The sequence below is a fragment of the Bidens hawaiensis genome, unplaced genomic scaffold (assembly GCF_021521415.1).
Source record: "Bidens hawaiensis isolate Kalapana, Puna unplaced genomic scaffold, B.hawaiensis_p1.1 tig00017248_1, whole genome shotgun sequence".
Lineage (NCBI taxonomy): Eukaryota > Viridiplantae > Streptophyta > Magnoliopsida > Asterales > Asteraceae > Bidens > Bidens hawaiensis.
In genome coordinates this window covers 342,361-347,489 of record NW_027492612.1, presented here as the reverse complement: position 1 = coordinate 347,489, position 5,129 = coordinate 342,361, and the positions used below count along the sequence as shown (strand labels likewise).

The window sequence follows — 5,129 nt, the reverse complement described above, 5'->3', positions numbered from 1 at the left end:
TCTGATACCACTCTGTTGGGAAAAACGACCACCTAGCCACGAACGGTAAACTAAAAGTGCGGAATTAAACTTTGTTTGGCTAAACTTTTTCACAACCCGAATGAACCAATGAGGATGCAAACAAATAGGGTAAATAAAAGTAAATATGACACAATAATTTTAGCGTGGAAAACCTCTCAAGGCGAGAGTAAAAACCACGGGACTACTAGATCCGCTTCAAATCCACTATCACCAATAATGAGCAATACAAAAGCTCTTCTCTAGGTAAAACTAGAGGCATACACAAATCATCATATACTTGGTACAAACTAACATCAAGTATATGAAACCAAATACAAAAGATTAAACGAGTTAGAGGTATCACCAACGAGAGAATGAATCGATCTCTGGCACGTCTCTTATCTTCACCAAAATACCAAAAACCTTGGAGCACTCAAAAAGTTCTCTTGGTTTGCTGCTTTGCTGATGTCAATCAAAAGAAGAAACAAACCCCAACTTGTGTATATGTATTTCGGCAGAATCAGTAATGCTCCCAAAAAATATATGTTGTATATATATTTCCTTTTGTGTGAGACTTACGTGAAGCCCACGAAAAACAAATGAGCACATGGGCCCAAACCAAAAAACCAGTTTTTGGTTTTCTACATTCATCCGTCCAGGAAGCAACATAAAAAAATACATATTTTATTTTTCTTTTTTTTCTTTATTATTAATAATAATAGAACCCATGTAGGAATAAATTGTTGTTGGGTTTTCTCATAGAAAAAAATAACCCAACAATTTTATCTTTTATACTAATATATACAACCAAGAGAGAAAGGAGAAACCTTAGTCCACGAAGTGGGTGTCGAAACCAAGGTGGGCAAGCTTCCATTATAGTGCGTATCCTCAAACTTTATTGGACCTGTATTGTTCAAATGCATGTTTTTAGGAATTCCAGCAACAAATTAATACTGGCACGTGCATACGCTAGCTGATGATGAGTTCTAGCTTTATAAACAAAGAAAAGAAATACCAATCTCATATAGCAGGCCGGAGATGGAAGAACAACCCGGGCCGCCGGTAATCCAAAGCATGAGAGGATCATGGTCAGGATCATACTCTGACTTAATGAAATAGTAAAAAAGTTGTACATCTTCATTCTCATCCACACCAACATAGCTACATATATACAATGTATTCAATTATTCATATCTACACAGTTGTTTTGACTAAGTTTATATATAATTATATGAATTAATACCCGGTTTCAAGATAAAAAGGTAGCGGTCCTTGGAAGCCTGGAAGATACTCCACTCTCCCTGCTGACGAGTTTGAGGTTGAAGCATGAAAACAAATGATGACTATGAAAGTCAGTAACCAATACATCGTTTCAGTAACCGATCAGAAATATCAACATATATATGTGTCAGGTAGCTATCCCACGTGAAGATGCTAAATTAACAAACTAATAAACAAAATGGACACTGAAACCAACAATCTTATATCTTAATAAACAATAAACTATGGGTTGTGATATCTTTAATCTGATATCTTAAGAAGCAATGATTTGTGAGATGTTGAATATGATATTATATATAATAATATTGAAAGTTTTTAGCCACAAAACCAGCACATCATGTCACATCAAACATTAAATATAACTAATACAGAAACAAGTTGTTATTCATTTGTTTATATAATTATTAATACATTTTATATAACATATTAATACGATTTATATAATACTGTGTTTTGTTGAATGCATTGTCGGTGTGTTGACTTATTGTAGTTCATACTTATCCATGAATGATAACAAATTAGTAACACATGGTGTATACTAATTAAATAGTTACAAATTACTAAGGGAAAGAAATTTAACAAAGGTTTTCAGTTACTTTTTTAGGCCCTTAAAAATTAAAAGGGGGGGGGGGGGGGTTGTTATATGATTAGGTAATTTGGTCTTAAGGTTATGGCCATGAGATAATTCCTCCCCATAACTATGTATACCTAAAGATAATATAGCAATCAAAGACTCATGGGACGGTAAGATCCAAAAAATATTATGATCGAGTCGCTTACTGAAATAGTATTCCGGAAAAGAAAAGAAAAAAAAAACGTTGGTACTTCTAAAATGGATAATGTATTTAATTTTTCAAGCCTACAAAGTTAAATAAAACAAAATTAACACATTTATTTACAAACTAGCTTTTTAGCAACATGTATTACACGAATTTATTTAGATTCTTTTTAATGTTATTTTGAATATATTAATTTATATATTAATTTAATTAATTGTACGTTATAATGTTTTTGGCCTACATGTGTTATGGTTGGTGTGTGGCCTCTTTTTAAATAATTTTAAGGTGGCCTATGTGTTTATGGCTTTATGGTGTAAAAGACTACACATACTCTAACTAGGAGGGGGTCCGACCGGACATACATGCGTCTATTAGTAATTCGACGTTATGTCAAAAATGACGTAATTTTCATCTATCCTTTGTAATTTGGCGTTGTGTTAAAGAGATCTGGAATTTTCATCTGTTGGTTTTCCATTTACGTAGATCATGACAAGTGAATTGTTTTCTTTTTATATTATATATATACAAACTTATGACTCCTCTCCAACTTAACTATTGACAAATTATATTATTATAAACATGCTGCAGGTTGAAGATTAATTTGAGGATCTAAGAAAATTTAGTTGGACTTTTAGGTTATTATAAACAAATAATGTTTGTCTATTTCGATGCATTGTTATTTGATTTTGAGCAATTGTGTGCTTGTGATATGATGAAATAAATTAAATATTATTGTCACATTAGTAGTGTCTAGGAGCTATGAACAATTAACATACCGCCCCGGCGTATAATCCGTCTAAGGTCGTCGTATTACATGCTCTATTTTGATGTAGATGTCATGCTCTGATAAAAAACAAATAAATTATCGTGTCTTAATCACCTACACTAGTACGAACAAGTAAGGTTGTCTTCACATGGAATATTTGGAAAATAAAAATGTAATGATTAAATAAACTATGGATGGCAAACGATGTAAAGCGATTTAAGCAAATGATAGAAAACAAAACAATTGATAAGAGAAGCAATCACCATATGTTCAAGTTTATACAACCAACCACTTGAACAAATGTAATCATAGATAGGAAATCACGGAAGTATGTGATTTTGTTTAAACTTTTCGACTTATTACAGTTAATTAACCAACCAAAAATCAAATTATTCTCAAAGAAAAGAAACCAAGAAACGATTATTTAAATAAAAGTTAAACAACACAAAACTAATTAAATTAATTGAATAGACAATCGAACCCAAAAAGGGTTAACATCAAGGGCGCGGGGTTATTGGGGCCAGAGGTCCTCCCTCCCTCTCCCGTTTTCCGGTTAGTAGTGTATATTTTCCGATGTTCGATCGAAAATGTTTATAAATACTGAGCCCCCCACCCCCCTCCCCCCAAAAAAAAAACTTTTTTCCAAAGAATAGTATTGGTTCCCCACTGATTTTGTTTTATAAAAACCTAACGTTTGATTTTATTTTATATATAATCTGTTTGTTTATTATAATTCGCTTTTTTAAAGAAATCCCAAAATTTAAGGGCATTTATTATAAATATACTAAAGTCGTTAAAAACAATAAAATAAACCAATCTACGATTTGAATTAGGGCTCCATCTTCAGAACTTGGCGCCTACTCCACACTCCAACAGACCAAACGGCAACACCAACACCGGCGCCAGCCATCGCCCAACCGACTTCCACCTCTTCTCGCCACCAACCCCGACCGGAGCCCGACCATCTTAGCGGGTAATACTTAATTTGGGTTGAAATTAGAGTTAAATTGGGTTAAAATTAGGGTCGAATTTGTTCGAACTCATGGTCGAATTGGGTTAAAATTAGGGTCGAAATTAGTATTGTAATTTAACTGAAGCGCATTGTTGTTTTTTTATTAGGTAATAGATATATCATGGGAAAGACGAAAACTCTTCATTCTTTTTTCAAAAGAAAGGATGATGAACAAGAGAGTAAACGCTACAAAGCTTCAACAAGTGAGCCGGTTAATTATGAAGTTCCACAAACAGAGCCAAATACTAATGAAGCGGTTCAAAACCAAGAAAATCAATATGAAAAGAATGGAAATTCTAACACTTCACAACCACAACCAATTGATAATGATGTGAATCTTAACAATCTAGAAAGAAATTCGGCTAAACGAAAATCAATAGACAACATACGGTTAATGTAAGGGAAGAAGTTAGATGGGCTTATCTTTCTTTAGGAGCTTACCAAGTAATCTTACAGAGTATAAAGATAAAGGTTCAAAGAAACATACTCGTAGGTTCAATATGTTTGGTTCAAAATTTGGCCAGATTGGTTAGAGTACACTCCAAAACGCATTCTACTTATTGTTTTTTGTGCTATCTGTTTAGTGATAAACCAAACCAAGCGTGAGTCACGGTTACGATTCATTTACAGTTAAAAGGATTTGATAAATGGAAAAAAGTTAACTAAAAAGATTGTGCCTTCTTCAAGCACCTTAAAACTTCACAACATAAAATGCTTTGGTATTCGCTTAAAATTTGTTGAACCAAGATGCACACATTGATGTTAGCATATTGAAGCTAAGTGAAGAGGAAATAAGAAAGAATCGTTTACTTTTAAAAACTACAATTTATGTAGTTTGTTGGTTGACATTTCAAGCTTGTGCTTTACGAGGACATGTGAATCTTGTAATTCTAAAAATCGAGGTAATTTACTTGAATTGCTAAAACTTCTAGCTTCTTATAATGATGAAGTGACAAAGGTTATATAAGAGAATGCTCCTTACAATTCAAAATATACTTCAAGTGATATTCAAAAAGAAATTCTTAGTATTGTAAATGGCCATCGTTTTGAGATTTGTGGATGCAAAAGGGATGATACAAGAAAGGTTCTTGGATTTGGTTCATGTCCACGATACTTTATCAGCAACCTTGAAGACAAGTTTGTGGAGACAACTTTTGCATTATGAGTTTCATGTTAATAAAATCCATGGTCAAGGTTACGATGGTGCTAGCAATATGAGAGGAGAATGAAACGGTTTACAGGCACTTGTTCGTAATGATTGTCCTAATGCATATTATGTTCACTACTTTGC

General features: G+C 33.1%; 1 long non-coding RNA gene across 1 annotated transcript; it reads right to left on the bottom strand.

Annotated features, from left to right (window-relative positions):
• Positions 1-826: 826 nt before the first annotated feature.
• On the bottom strand, positions 827-1,368 carry LOC143553474 (uncharacterized). Its single transcript, XR_013138835.1, has 3 exons — positions 1,244-1,368; positions 1,016-1,161; positions 827-904 (listed from the first exon to the last, which is right to left on the bottom strand). It is a non-coding gene; the product is annotated as an uncharacterized LOC143553474 (long non-coding RNA).
• Between the last annotated feature and the right edge of the window lie 3,761 nt (positions 1,369-5,129).